The sequence below is a fragment of the Dipteris shenzhenensis genome, chromosome 22, assembly GCF_047967505.1.
Source record: "Dipteris shenzhenensis isolate YYH24624 ecotype China chromosome 22, Dip_SZ_1.0, whole genome shotgun sequence".
Lineage (NCBI taxonomy): Eukaryota > Viridiplantae > Streptophyta > Polypodiopsida > Gleicheniales > Dipteridaceae > Dipteris > Dipteris shenzhenensis.
The window spans coordinates 2,344,375-2,360,729 of record NC_141617.1 but is presented as its reverse complement, the minus strand read 5'-3'; the positions used below and the strand labels follow the sequence as shown (position 1 = coordinate 2,360,729).

Sequence of the window (16,355 nt, the reverse complement as noted above, 5' to 3'; positions counted from 1 at the left end):
TCAGTTTGAAGGTGCACTGCTGTAAAAACACAAAAGCAGTAAAATTTAGATTGTCCTAAAAATAAATGAAAACCAGGCCTGTTAGTCTCAGAAACATGGTCCCGTCATGATTCTAAGCAAGCCCTGGACAACTTTCAAGAAAATCGGGTCTAAAAAGATATAACAACTCCATAGAACATTTTACATGTTTCAACACAAGACAGAAATATGCCAAAAAATTTGGCAGCCATTTCTGCCATCCAAAAGCAATCTTCTCACCACCAACCTCATACTATGCATTTCAACATTATCAATGGAAGCAGTCTGGTAAGGACTGAAAATATCTGCAGAAACAATGTCAGGCATATTACCAGTGGGCTCATTTAAACCAAGGGGTCACCTTATGTCACCATCCCATAGAGCCCTTGCTCATAATGGCAGGTGGGCCATTGGGTCCAATATGATTCCTCACTCTGATGGCAATGCTAGACTTAAGGAACTTATAGTCCTATTTCAGGAGGCACAAATCATTACTTCTAAACAGACTTTGACTTCAACTTTATTTAACAAAACCATATTTTAAATTCTGTTTATGGAAGAATCGGAAAAAAAAAGCAAGTCTATAGCAGTACTCCATCCAGAATGTGTGATTCCTTATGTGGGGCCATGTATTCATTACCGAAGACATATTCAATACTTAAACACGTCCCCATATGAATGGAAGTGTATTTCCATCTTAAACCACGTATTTATTACCAATAATATATACCTTTGTAAGACTAGAATAAGTCCAATCATACAATGATATAATTAATTCGTAAACATGTCCACAAATGAGTGCAGGTATGTTTCCATATGAAAACATCTCTGTAAATGGATTGAGCAACAATTCTTGAAGATAAGTGCACGCAGTCAAGTATGTGGAGTGTCATCATCACAAATCAAAAAATCATTGGGGCCCTGTATTCATTACCAGTGGCATAATGTTGGTAATTGGCATAATGATTACTTTAATATCTCCCCAAATGAGTGCAGGATTTAATACTGATGGACTTGAACAGAAACGGTAAACTTTGGTGGCCATCATATAAGACCACTGGTTTCATGGCCATCATATAATAGCCATGGCTTTCTTCATGGCAGGAGAATACATCTCTCACCTCATGGCAATGCTTTTAAACAAAAACAATACTTGTAGACTTACAGTTAGAAAATCTTAATACAGTCATTGGCAAACTTATTAAGCTCATGTTCGAAAATGTTTGTGACACTTAGACTTCCAGTATTTCTATTGGAAATACAGATAGAAATAAGTATATATACACCTTTGTAAGACTAGAATATATTCAATCGTAAAAATTTAGGTTTTCCAAAAATCTACAAAGAAAATAAAAGAGAAAACGAAAGAGGAAAAAAGAGGTAACAAATTTTTGAAAAACGAAAGGAAGACATACTTAGCAAGCAAAGCAACACTTATGCCATCATCAGTGCCCAAGCATAAGCAACTATACTGGGTTTCTAAAGACTGACTCTTTTCGCCCTCTACATTGATGAGATTACATCTTTCATAGACCGTCTAGGAGGCGAGGGAGCACCACTGGCTGACTTGATGATACGGATTCTACTATACGCGGATGACATAGTCCTCCTGTCATCTTCAGCACAGGGACTACAGAGACATCTAGGATATTCCGCAGAGAGAGAGAGACCTGATGGTTAACCTTGAGAAGACCAAGGTCATGATCTTTAACCCTCCTACACAGTTCTTCACTGACATAGCTTTACATACCAGAGTCAGCTTAGTGAAGATTGTGCAGTCCTACACATATTTGGGTGCATTTTTCAAAGTACCAATTTTCACGATGACCCACGCAGCCAGAGCACGACTCACACGAGGGCACGGTGCTTTGGCTCGATTAGAGTGACAGTGCTTCCAGACGCACTTCCAGGATCCACCGACGAAGTGTTGTCTTTTCGACACTCTAGTAAGGCCAACTGCCATGTATGCGGCACTTTTTTGGGGGTGTGATCTTTCAGCAGCAGAATGGAGGAGATTTGAGCGGCTACATGTGATTATGGGCTCTAGGATGATTCGGAGTAAGCCATCAGTCCCCCATCAGATAGTACAGGCAGAGTTTGCCATGACCTCTCTCCAGGTTGATGCCATTTTTCAGACAGTGACATTCCTCCACAGAGTTTGGGACCTACCTCGCGAGAGACCTCCGAGGCTAGCACTAGAGTCTTCCATACGACTAGCAGAGAGTGGGGTAGGTACAGCATGGTATGCACCCATCACCGCATGGTTTGCCAGTCACGGCATTCAGATGGATCGGCTTCCCCCGTTTCAGTATAGCATGGATGCACCGCCCCGAGTTGATCCCACTGGATGAGATTAACCGCATCATACGGTTAGGTCGCCTCCAACTCCACACATCTCACACTTGGGGGAAGAGGGGGGGGGGGCTAGGAGTTCCCCACCAAGACCCAGCTCTACTATGACCATTTCCTAAGAGTATCGGAGGATGGACTCATCATCATACCTCAGTATCTCGAGGACAGAGGAGTCTCCCATGCGTTGAGGATTGCCATCGGACAGATGCGGGTCTCGTCCCATCAGCTAAGGATTGAGGCAGGGAGAGCTGGAGGCATACCCAGAGAGCAGCGGACTTGTAGGTTGTGCACGATGGGGACGGTCAAACAAAGGAGCACTTCCTATGTGTCTGCCCATCCTACTTTGAGATCCGAGGGCGCTACCACTGCCTTTTTCAAAAGGGCATGGCTTTGGCCCACTCTCACGACTGATCCACTTCCAGGACCAAGTCTATATTGGGCTCTACTTGATGGAGCAGGATGGGACCACTGCACCACACGGTCCTGAGTAGACTGAGCGCAGAGGCAAGTCACGGATTTCTATGCATTTGATTCAGCGCCAGGGCACTCTAGGGTAGAGGAGGAGGAGCTAGCCGACATGAGAGAGATATGGATCGGTGGAGAAAGACGACACAGCACTGCTGGACGAGGGACATAGAGACCGTACACGACGTGACAGGCGAGCAAAGCACACACAATCGAGGTTCAACCTATTTCAGCTTTCCTCAAGGGAGATCGTCCAAGGCGAGATGTCACCCTTGACATAGCCCATCGGATCCAAAGATCGAGGAGACCACGCCCTCCACCACCACGGGAGACAACCCGGCAGATGCAGATACGTGAGCTCTTTGCTCTTTGATCATTTCATCAAAGAGCCACCATAGAGCTTGGATATGTGGAGCCGGTTCATGCACTTGGGACTCTAGCTGTGAGCACTTGATATTTTCATGCCACCCTCATGCTATTTTGCTACTTTTTTGCTATTTTGTACTAGTATAGTATTTAGTACTCAGAAAGGGCCTTAGTGAGCCCTTTGCCCTAGCCCACAGTGGTCTGTATGAGTTACTTGATTCCGTACCTTGTCCCATAGGCCCGCGAGGCCTCCTACGGATGTTAATATATCTTTCTTTCTTTCTTTCTCTCTCTCAGCTCTAGGGCACTCTGGGGTAGAGGAGGAGGAGCTAGCCAACATGAGAGATATATGGATCGGTAGAGAGAGCCAACACAGCACTGATGTACGAGGGACACACAGACCGTACACGACACGGCAGGCGACCAAAGCACACACGATCGAGGTTCGACCTATTTCAACTCTCCTCAAGGAAGATCGACCAAGGCGAGGCGTCACCCTTGACATAGCCCATCGGATCCAGAGATCGAGAAGATCACGCCTCCACCACCATGGGAGACAGCCCGACAGATGCAGATACGTGAGCTCTTTGCATCTCATCAGAGAGCCACCATGGTGTTAGAATTATAGATATAATTCAGCAGTGACCAATGTAATTTAATAGGCTAGTTAGGGGCACTTTTCCCTCTTTAAGAGATTTTTTCCCCTAACTGCAGTTAGTCCACTAACTATGGTTAGTCACTACTAAGGTTTTGTCACTAGGACAAAACCTCATCTCACTCTTTCAGTTGTATCACACTTACACTCTTCTATTGCAACTAAGCTCTCAAGCTTTCAGCTCTCAGCTCACTCTCTTGCTCTCTCTCTCCCCAACTCTTACATTTGGTATCAGAGCAGGTTCAAGAGCTCCGTGCTCCCTGCTCCCTTCAGCTCCTGCTGCACATTCGCCTCCATGGCCAGCCCAACAGCTTCCTGCTCCAATCATTCGTCGTCCGTACAGATCGTCAGTACAATCTGTACGGAATGATTCAGTACAATCCCGCACTGTACTTGAGCTGCATCTCATCCGTATTGTACCTGCGATGCCCTGCTATTCGCCATTCGTCATCGTACAGATCGTCGACCGTACTGCACGTGTGGCGCTCCGTACGTACCTTCGCCGTACCAGACCTACTGCTTCCGTACTTGCCGTACATTCTGTACCTGCTTCCCTACAATTCGCCGTCCGTACATGCTTCCGTACAGTTCGGCATCCTTATCTGCTTGTTCGTACATCCGTACCTGCTTCCGTACAGTTCGGCGTCCTTATCTGCTTGTCCGTACATCCGTACCTGCTCATCCGAACATGTGTCTCTGTACGATCGTACAGTCCACGACAGTACAGTCCAATCACAGAAACCGTACCTGTAGATATGTACCTACACATCCGTACAGGGTTTCCTTCATCTACCGGTCATCCTGAAGGGATAGAGAGAGTGAGAGCAAGAGAGTGTGAGAGAGACAAAAGCTTGGAAGCTGTAGTTGCACAATAGAGTGTAAGAGAGTACAACACAAAGTAGTGTAGATAAGGTTTTGTCATAGTGACAAAACCTTAGTAGTCACTAACCATAGTTAGTGAACTAACTGCAGTTAGGGGGAAAAACCTCTAAAAGAGGGAAAAGTGCCCCTAACTAACTTATTATATTACATTGGTCACTGCTGAATTATAGATATAATTCCAACACCCCCCTGCAGTGCCAATGTCATGTACAAGGCTGATCAATCACCAAACGGATATAAGTTCAGGGCACTGCGAAATGCCTCGAACTTCTCACGTGGTAGTGCTTTGGTGAAGATATCTGCAACGTTGTCATGTGTGGACACAAAGATCATACTGATCTCTCCTGCATGTAACTTCTCTCTGACGTAGTGATAGTGAACCTCAATGTGCTTCGTGCGAGCATGAAACACTGGATTCTTTGCCACGGCAATGGCACTCTGACTATCAGTGAGAATTGGAGAAGGACCCTCCAAAGACAGATGAAGATCAGCAAATAAACGTCTCAGCCAGACACATTCCACTGTTGCTGTGAAAGCTGCCCTGTACTCAGCTTCACATGATGAGGTAGCCACTGTAGATTGTTTCTTGCTTAGCCATGAAATGCAAGATTTTCCCAAAAAGAAACAATTGCCACTAGTGGACTGCCTAGTGTCATAATCACCAGCCCAATCTGAATCACTGTAGGCATGCATCTGCAAGTCACCCCCCCTGGGAAATAGTAAGCCAAAAAACTTGGTGCCTTGCAAATAACGGAAGATGCGCTTAACTGCCTGCCAATGCATAGTTTTAGGGCTGTGCATATACCTGCTCACCTGAGATACTGCAAACTGAATATCAGGCCTAGTATTGCAGAGATATATGAGGCATCCAACAGCTTGACTGTAAAGTGTGGCATCAACTGATTCTCCTGCATCATGCATTGTGAGTTTCAGCCCCGGTTCCATAGGAGTAGATATGGGCTTACACTCTTGCATGTTAAATCTGTCCAAAAGTTTCTGAACATACTTGGACTGAGACATAACAGTGCCACGTTTCTCATGAGAGAACTGGATCCCCAAATAAAAATGAAGCAGCCCCAAATCTGACATATCAAAATGGGTCTGCAAATCAGTTTTAAAATCTGCAATTTTGTCGTCATTGGACCCTGTGAGCAGTAAGTCATCAACATAAAGAAGGATGACTAATATTTCCCCCCCATCCATCTTGATGTAGAGGGTGCTCTCAGTAGGACTATTGTGCAGCCCCTTGCTGGTTAAAAAGGCATGTATTTTGGCATACCATGCACGAGGGGCCTGTTTCAGCCCATATAAAGCTTTATTAAGCTTGCAGACTTGAAGTGCATTTGCTGTAATTCCAAAACCCGGAGGTGGTTTGACATACACCTCTTCCAGCAAGTCCCCATTTAAGAAGGCTGTTTTGATGTCCAACTGATGAACATTCCACTCAAAATGTGCAGCCATTGCAATTACTGATCGGATGGTGGTCATCCGGGATGTAGGAGCAAAAGTCTCCTCATAATCTATGCCCTTTTTCTGAGCATAGCCTTTAGCAACCAGCCTGGCTTTATATCTGTCAATGGAGCCATCTGGCTTCCGTTTGACTTTAAATACCCATCGTGTGCCAATAGCATGTTTACCCTGTGGCAAGTCTACAACATCCCAAGTCTGATTTTTTTCAATGGACTGCAACTCATCGTGCATGGCATTCATCCAATGCACATTACCTTGTGCCTCTTCAAATGTGGCAGGCTCCTCTTCATCAAGGAGAGTACTTGCATATGCTGATTCCACTGAATTAGCACCTTCCATGTGCCTTGCTGCACTGCGAGTCCTGCCAGGTAACGGGGCATCAAGTTTACTCTCCCGGAGAGTCTGTAACAGCCAGTTTGGGACTGTTTTTGCTGCATGTATGTCTGCAATTTCTCGCTGTACCACTTGTTCCACTTCCTGTGGAGGAGGCATGACATCCCGTGGCGGAACTGAAGCATTTGAAGGTTGCTGTAAATTCTGATTTGGATCAGAAAAATCAGCAGGGGAACCCAAAGCAATGGGTAGCAACCCTTGAAATACATCTTCTGAAGGTGAAGGCATTTGAAAATCAGCCTGAGTGTAAGCTGAATTTTCAGAAAATATCACATCTCTACTTACAATGATTTTGCGTGTAGCAGGATTGTAGAGACGATACCCCTTGCTTTCTGCACTGTATCCAACAAAATATGCATTTGATGGCTTTATCTGACAATTTGTGCCTAAATTCAACTGGCACATGTGCATAGGCAAGGCATCCAAAGACTCGGAAGTGATCCACTGAAGGCTTCCTGTCATTCCAGACCTCAAAAGGAGTTTTTGTTTTTAAAGCCTTAGTAGGAGCCCTGTTCAAAATGTAATTGGCACACATCAAACCCTCTAACCAGAATTTATGAGGCATGTGTTTGCTTTTCAGCATACATCTGTCCATCTCCATGAGGGTTCTATTTTTCCTCTCAGCTTTGCCATTTTGCTGAGGGGTCAGCTTGACTATGAGCTGATGCACAATACCTTTTTGTTTGAGGAAAGCATCAAATTCTGCAGATAGGTATTCCCCACCTCTATCCGTGCGTAATGTCTGTATCTTGAGCTCGGTTTCATTTTCAACCATGGCTGAAAAGTGTTTGAACACTGTGAACACTTCAGATTTCTTTTTCAGCCCATAAACCCAAGTAAAATTGGAGTAGTCATCAATAAATGTGACAAAGTAGAGATGACCACCCAATGAAGGAGTCCTCATGGGACCACAGACATCACTGTGTATAAGCTGCAATTTGCGAACAGCTTTAACTGAACCATCCTTCTTGAAGGGAAATCTATGCATTTTACCTAAAATGCACCCTTCACAGGCATGTGGAGGAGGTATCTCAAGAGGTGGCAATGCATCAACCATTGAAAATTTCTGAAGTGTCATCAAGCTGTTGTAATGCATGTGGCCATATCTGGCATGCCATAATTCTGCATTTTGCATGGCAACTGTAGGGGAAGAAATTGCCAAAGCATGAGCTGCTCTTTTCTGAAAAATATCAAGCTGAAAAAGCCCACGCAGCAGAGTACCAGATAACATTAAGGCATAGTTAGCTGCCCTGTCCCGGACCGCACATTTGTCATCCTCAAAGATGACCTGAAATCCATCTCTGTTAAGAGTGGACACTGAAAGGAGATTTTTGGTTATGCCAGGCACATATAAAACATCAGAAAGTCTGAAAATTGAGCCATCAATTGCAGTGAGCTCAACTTCTCCTGTGCCACGTACTGAATATGAGGAGTTGTTGGCACAAGTGACTTTCTTACCAACAGGGGGTGGATTCAAAGAAGTAAAGAGACACTTCCTCGAAGTGATGTGCTTGGATGCACCGCTGTCAAAATACCATGTGTTCAGTGTTTCATCAACACTGAAAGCAGATGCATCTGAAGGAGAGTCAAAACTGCAAGTCAAAAATGCATATGTATCATCACTGCAAGAAGTTGTACTATCCCGATCATCTGGAACAGCCAACCTAGAATCAGAAATGCAAGATAAAAAGGCATAATCTTGACCAACAAAGTTGGCTGCAGCATCCCCACTGTCAGATGCACAAGGGGCTGAATCTGAAACAGCCATTCCTGAGCTGTTTTTCTTTTCCTTTGCAATCCTTTTCCTGCATTCTGCTATGTGATGACCTGGCTTTTTGCAGTAGTGACAGAAACCCTTCTTTTTGGGCTTGCTTGCATCACTTTTAGCCTTTTGTGAAGGCTGTCCTGACCCACTGGAAGGCTGATTTGCTGCTGTTTTTGCCTGTCCCTTTGTTTTTTATTTGAATTTTGAGAGCATGGCTTGTTCACCTGCACGTGAAGCCAAATTTTTCCTGGTCTGCTCTTCCTGAAGCAGAAGTCCTATCAGCTCATGAAAAGAAAGAGGATTTGCACCCCCCCTCAATGATAAATTCAGCGAAGTATGAAAGCTGAGATAAGACTCAGGAAGAGAATTCAGAGTGGTTGTAATCATCTCTGAATCAGGAATAATTTCATCTATATTTAACAACTGCTCTCTGAGATCCTGTAGCTTAGTGAGGTGGGCTGACATGGAGTCACCCTCCTCCATATGTGTATTGCTTAACTCTCTTTTTAAAAAAGATACCCTGGCATCATTCCGTGCTGCATACATGCTTTCCAAAATATCCCACGCTGCCCTGGAGGTCTTACACGACCGGATATGCGGAATGATTGATCTTTTCACTGAAAGAGAGATGCAAGACAAGGCTAAGGCATCCCGTGAATCCCATCTCTTTTGCTCAGGAGTATTAACTGTAGCTGCACCAACAACTTGTCCTGCAGCTGCACCTTGTGCACGACCTCTTCCACCTCCTTGGTGAGGAGGGGTAGCAGGTGCAATATCTGCTGGTCGAATTTCATCCCCATTGACATAATCCCATAAATTGCGAGAAATCAGAATATTACGTACCATGAAACTCCAGAGGGAGTAGTTGGTACCATCCAATTTGCCTTCCTGAGAAAGACCACCGAACTGAAAATCATTCTGATTTTGATGGGCCATATCTGAAAAAGGAATTGAAGCAGATACAAAGCTGAATTCCCTTACTGGGAATAAAATGCACAACTCCCAAAAACCACACCCAAGCACGAGCTGTATATGCAACTTAGATTTCTGCACTTGATCTGTCAGAAATCTGTCCAAGCATAAAACACTCTCCAAAATCTGCCAAAAGTGTTCCAAACACTCCAAGAAAGGCAGTATGTACAGAATACTCCAAAAAAATGCTCTCCAAACACAAAAGCCCCAATTTGTGGCTAGAAATTGCAGCCAGAAAGGGGTAAAAATGCCAAAAGCCCCAAATCTGCAATTTTAATACAAAAGCCCCAAATTTCAGACAAATCTGCAATTTTGCTCTTGTGATAGCTTCAAACTTGCCCAATGATTGCAATGGCTTCAATCTGTAAAATGCCCCAAATGTTCTTGCAGAATACTTAGCCAAACAATGGCTGTCTGCAAACTTAGCCTGTCAAAGATAACTTGCCAAAACAAAGATGACCTGCCAAAAATCACCTGCCAAATCTCTTGTCCAAAACCAAGAAGATCCGTGCTGCTGTACTGAAGCAGATGTAGTACAGATTGACGGCGAAGTACAGATTGCAGGTACGGCGAAAAGCAGATGCAGTACAGATTGACGGCGCTGTACGGTGTACGGCCACAGGGTACGGCAAAGTACGGCGCAGATGACGCAGCTTTTCGCAGGTACGACGAAGTACGACTGCAGGTACGGCGAAGTACGACTGCAGGTACGGCGAAGTACGACTGCAGGTACAGATTTGTACGGAACAGTACTGCAGCAGTTTACGAACAGTTTCGGCGCTGGTACGGCGGGCGTAATCGTACGGCAGGCGTCAGACGTCCGTACAGTCGTACGGACTGTACGGGCAGATTTGCGTAGGCTGAAAATCGAGGCTGAGATTGAAACTTGAGGGAGCAAGGAGCACCAGGCTCTTGGACCTGCTCTGATACCAGATGAAGGGATAGAGAGAGTGAGAGCAAGAGAGTGTGAGAGAGACAAAAGCTTGGAAGCTGTAGTTGCACAATAGAGTGTAAGAGAGAACAACACAAAGTAGTGTAGATAAGGTTTTGTCATAGTGACAAAACCTTAGTAGTCACTAACCATAGTTAGTGAACTAACTGCAGTTAGGGGGAAAAACCTCTAAAAGAGGGAAAAGTGCCCCTAACTAACTTATTATATTACATTGGTCACTGCTGAATTATAGATATAATTCCAACACATCCTTGGTAGGCATTCTTGCAGTTCTTCTGCAACATTTGCAAATCTGGTGGTATTTGTGCAGACATTTGCAGTCTTTTGCAGTCATTTGGATATTTTCGGATTCGTAGTTGCTTGTGAAGCAGACATTGAAGGCAGATTCAGAGGTTTAGCCCAAAAATTTGGGGCTTTCTGCTGAAATTGCAAAATTTGGGGCTTTCTGTGCTTTTGCCCCTTTCTGGTCGCAATTTCAAACTCGAAAATTGGGGCTTTCAAATTTACAGTACAATTTCTTGCAGAAATTTGGCGATTTTGTGATTACACTGCAATTTCACAGTGAAATTTGGGGCTTTTGTAGCCAGAGCGCAATTCTTGCAACATTTTGGGCTTTTGATCAATTTGCCCCTTTCTGGTTGCAATTTCAGGCCTACTTTGGGGCTTTTGTGTTGGGAGAGCAATTTTGGAGATTTCAGTTCATACTGCCTTTCTTGAAGTGTTTTGCAGCACTTTTGGCAGATTCTGGAGTGTTTTTGATGCTTGGACAGATTCTAACAGTGCAAGTGCAGAAATCTGAGTTGCATTTACAGCCAGTGCTTGGCTGTGTTTTTTGGGAGTTGTGCATTTCATTCCCAGTAAGGGAATTCAGTTTTGTATCTGCTAAAATCTCTTTCTCAGATAAGGCCCAGCAAAATCAGAATGATTTCCAGTTCGGTGGTCTTTCACAGAAAGACAAGTTGAATGGTACCAACTACTCCCTCTGGAGTTTTATGGTACCCAATATTCTGATAAGCTATGCTCTCAAAGTTCAAGTCAAAAACAAAGGAACAAGCAAAGACATCAGTAAATCAGCCTTCCAGTGGGTCAGGACAGCCTTCACAAAAGGCTAAGAATGATGCAAGTAAGCCCAAGAAGAAGGGTTTTTTTCATTACTGCAAAAAGCCAGGTCATCACATTGCAGAATGCACGAAAAGGCTTGCAAAAGAGAAGAAAAACAGCTCCGGTATGGCTGTTTCAGATTCAGCTCCTCATGCATCTGACAGTGGGGATGCTGCAGCCAACTTTGTTGGACAGGATTATGCCTTTTTATTTTGCATTTCAGATTCTAGGCTGGCTGCTCCAGATGCTCGGGATAGTACAGCCACTTGTAATGATGATACATATGCCTTTTTGACTTGCAGTTATGATCCTTCCACGGATGCATCGGCTTTCAGTGTCAATGAAACACTGAATACTTGGTATTTTGACAGCGGTGCCTCCAAGCATATCACTTCTAAGAAGTGTCTCTTTACTTCCTTGCATCCACCTCCCGTTGGTAAGAAAGTCACTTGTGCCAACAACTCGTCATATTCAGTACGCGGTACAGGAGAAGTTGAGCTTACCGCCATTGATGGCTCAGTTTCAGACTTTCAGATGTCTTGTATGTGCCTGGTATCACCAAGAATCTCCTTTCAAGGTCCACTCTTAACAGGGCTGGATTTCAGGTCATCTTTGAGGATGACAAATGTGCTGTCCGAGACAGGGAAAATGATTATGCCTTGAGATTATCTAGTACTCTGCTGCGTGGGCTTTTTCAGCTTGATCTTTTTGAGAAAAGAGCAGCCCATGCTCTTGCAGTTTCTACTCCTACTGCTGCCATGCATAATGCAGAGTTATGGCATGCCAGATATGGCCACATGCATTACAACAGCTTTAAGAAGCACTCTATGGTTGATGCATTGCCACCTCTTGAGATACCTCCTCCACATGCCTGTGAAGGGTGCATTTTAGGCAAGATGCAGAGATTCCCCTTCAAAAAGGATGGTTCAGTTAAAGCTGTCCGAAAATTACAGCTTATACACAGTAATGTCTGTGGTCCCATGAGGACTCCATCATTGGGTGGTCATCTCTACTTTATTACTTTTATTGATGATTACTCCAATTTCACTTGGGTCTTTGGGCTGAAGCGCAAATCAGAAGTGTTCATGGTGTTTAAACACTTTTCAGCCATGGTTGAAAATGAAACTGGACTCAAGATACAGACATTGCGCACAGATAGAGGTGGGGAATACTTGTCTGCAGATTTTGATGCTTTTCTGAAAGGCAAGGGTATTGTGCATCAGCTCACAGTGAGGCTGACCCCTCAGCAAAATGGCAAAGCTGAGAGGAAAAATAGAACTCTTATGGAGATGGACAGATGTATGCTGAAAAGCAAACACATGCCTCAAATTCTCGCTTGAAGGTCTAATGTGTGCCAACTACATCTTAAATCGAGCTCCCACTAAGGCTTTGAAAACAAAAAAACCCTATGAAGTCTGGAATGAGAGAAAGCCTTCAGTGGATCATTTCCGTGTCTTTGGATGCCTTGCATATGCTCATGTGCCAGTTGAATTTCAGCATAAGTTGTCAGATAAGGCAATTAAGTGCATATTTGTTGGGTACAATGCAAAAAGCAAGGGGTACCGTCTCTACAATCCTGCTACACGTAAGATCATTGTCAGTAGAGATGTGATATTTGCAGAAAATTCAGCTCACACTCAGGCTGAATTTCATATCCCTTCTTCTTCAGAGGATGTTTTTGAGGGGTTACTACCCATTGCCTTGGGTTCCCCCGCTGATATTTCTGATGCAAATCAGAATTTACAGCCACCTCCCGATGCTCCAATTCAGCCACAAGATGTCTTGCCACCTCCACAGGCAGTGGAACAGGTGGTTCAGCAAGAAATTGCAGACATACATGCAGCAAAAACAGTCCCAAACTGGCTGTTACAGACTCTCAGGGAGAGTAAGATTGATGCTCCATTACCTAGCATGACTCGCAGTGCATTAAGGCACATTGAAGGTGCTAATTCAGTGGAATCAGCATATGCAGATACTCTTCTCGATGAGGAGGAGCCTGCAACATTCGAAGAAGCAAAGGACAATGTGCATTGGATGAATGCCATGCACGATGAATTGCAGTCCATTCAAAAAAATCAGACTTGGGATGTCGTAGACTTGCCACCAGGTAAACATGCCATTGGTACACGATGGGTTTTCAAGGTGAAACGGAAGCCAGATGGCTCCATTGACAGATACAAGGCAAGGCTGGTTGCTAAAGGCTATGCTCAGAAAAAGGGCATAGATTATGAGGAGACTTTTGCTCCTACATCCCGGATGACCACTATCCGATCTGTTATTGCAATGGCTGCACATTTTGAGTGGAATGTTCATCAGTTGGACATTAAAACAGCCTTCCTAAACGGAGACTTGTTGGAAGACGTTTATGTCAAACAACCTCCAGGCTTTGAAATTACAGCAAATGCACTTCAGGTATGCAAGCTAAATAAAGCTTTGTATGGGCTGAAACAGGCCCCTCGTGCATGGTATGCCAAGATCCATGCCTTTTGACCAGCAAGGGGCTGCACAATAGTCCTACTGAGAGCACCCTCTACATCAAGAAGGATGGGGGGGCAATTTTAGTCATCATTCTTTATGTCGATAACTTACTGGTCACAGGGTCCAATGAAGATAATATTGCAGATTTCAAAGCTGATTTGCAGACCAACTTTGACATGTCAGATTTGGGGCTGCTTCACTTTTATTTGGGGATCCAGTTCTCTCAAGAGAGACGTGGCACTGTTATGTCTCACTCCAAGTATGTGCAGAAACTCTTGGACAGATTTAACATGCATGAGTGTAAGCCCATAGCCACTCCCATGGAGCCGGGGCTGAAACTCACAATGCATGATGCAGGAGAATTAGTTGATGCCACACTTTACAATCAGGCTGTTGGATGCCTTATATATCTCTGCAACACTAGACCTGATATTCAGTTTGCAGTATCTCAGGTGAGCAGGTATATGCACAGCCCAAAAACTATGCATTGGCAGGCAGTTAAGCGCATCTTCCGTTATTTGCACGGCACGAAGTCTTTTGGCTTGTTATTTCCCAGGGGGGGTGACTTGCAGATGCATGCATACAGTGATTCAGATTGGGCTGGTGATTATGACACTAGGCAGTCCACTAGTGGCAATTGTTTCTTTTTGGGTAAAGCTTGCATTTCCTGGCTGAGCAAGAAACAATCTACAGTGGCTACCTCATCATGTGAAGCTGAGTACAGGGCAGCTTTCACAGCAACAGTTGAATGTGTCTGGCTGCGTCATCTATTTGCTGATCTTCATCTGTCATTGGAGAGTCCTTCTCCAATTCTCACTGATAGTCAGAGTGCCATTGCAGTGGCAAAGAATCCAGTGTTTCATGCTTGCACGGAACACATTGAGGTTCACTATCACTACGTCAAAGAGAAGCTACATGCAGGAGAGATTAGTATGATCTTTGTGTTCACACATGACAATGTTGCAGATATTTTCACCAAAGCACTTCCATGTGAAAAGTTTGAGGCATTTCGCAGTGCCCTGAACTTATATCCGTTTGGTGATTAATCATCCTTGTACATGACATTGGCACTGTAGGGGGGTGTTAGAACTATAGATATAATTCAGCAGTGACCAATGTAATTTAATAAGCTAGTTAGGGGCACTTTTCCCTCTTTAAGAGGTTTTTTCCCCTAACTGCAGTTAGTCCACTAACTATGGTTAGTGACTACTAAGATTTTGTCACTAGGACAAAATCTCATCTCACTCTTTCAGTTGTATCACACTTACACTCTTCTATTGCAACTAAGCTCTCAAGCTTTCAGCTCTCAGCTCACTCTCTTGCTCTGTCTCTCCCCAACTCTTACACATGGAGCCTGGGTACGTGGAGCCGATTCATGCACTCGGGACTCTAGCTCTGAGCACTTGATATTTTCATCCACCCTCAAGCTATTTTGCTACTTTTTTGCTATTTTGTACTAGTATAGCATTTTAGTACTCAGCAAGGGCCTTAGTGAGCCCTTTGCCCCGGCCCACACTGGTCTATATGAGTCCGTACGTTGTCCCATAGGCCCGCAAGGCCTCCTCTGGACATTAATATATCTTTCTTTCTTTCTTTCTTTCTCTCACGTATCCGCGGACCAAGGGGTTGCTTTTCAACTCCTTGGTCTGCCCAGTGGGGATGTACGACGGCCCTTGCTGGGGACCAGACTTATCGGATATAGAGTGGGCCCGTGTAGAGCGGCTACAGGTTCTCATGCTATCACGGATGATCCAGAGTAAGCCATCCCTCCCTCGGCAGATCATTCAGGCTGAGTTTGGGTCATCCCCATTACAGCTAGATGCTGCATTTCAAGTCATCTGTACCGAGTCAGGGAGTATGGCGATTACACTTCTGGGCGCAGCAGGCTACCATGGTTAGCATTGTCCTCCTCTATGGCTCTCTCAGCAGGAGGGGACCAGAGATGTTGGTATGCACGCACAGAGAGATGGTTTGAGCGACTAGGGCTCCAGATAAATCGACTCCCCCCCTTCCAGTACAATATGGACGCTCCGTTCTCTCCCCTCCTGTCACATGAGGTCAACCAGGTCATCCGCGAGGATCTCTTACAGCTACACACATTCCGGACTTGGCGAGCGAGCTTCTAGTGAAGCTCAGCTTCTACAGGGATCACTGCTTGCATAACACAGAGGAGAGGTTCCTTAACCACCACCAGGATACACACAGATCCACTTACCCCACTCACTGAGGATCTCTATTGGGCAGTTGCGGGTCTCTTCACATAGACTTCATATCGAGAGCGGTAGAACAGAGGGCCTACCCAGGGAGAGGTGCATATGCACATTGTGTGACGTAAAGGAGGTTGAGACGGAGGAGCATTTCATCTTTAGGTGCCCTATTTACCATGAGATTTGAGGGCGTTTCTACTGCGTCTTCAGAGATAGCTCTGGGGTTTTGTCCCGGTTTCTCTCCTATCCAAACCAAAGATGCTTGGCAGCTATCCTTCA

The 16,355-nt window shown here is 44.7% G+C and overlaps 1 protein-coding gene across 2 annotated transcripts in view; it reads right to left on the bottom strand.

Moving 5' to 3' along the window:
- The window catches only part of LOC147887616 (alpha,alpha-trehalose-phosphate synthase [UDP-forming] 1-like), a 266,990-nt gene that overhangs the window by 143,251 nt on the left and 107,384 nt on the right, over positions 1 to 16,355 (bottom strand). The gene's annotated exons all lie outside the window — the stretch shown is intronic.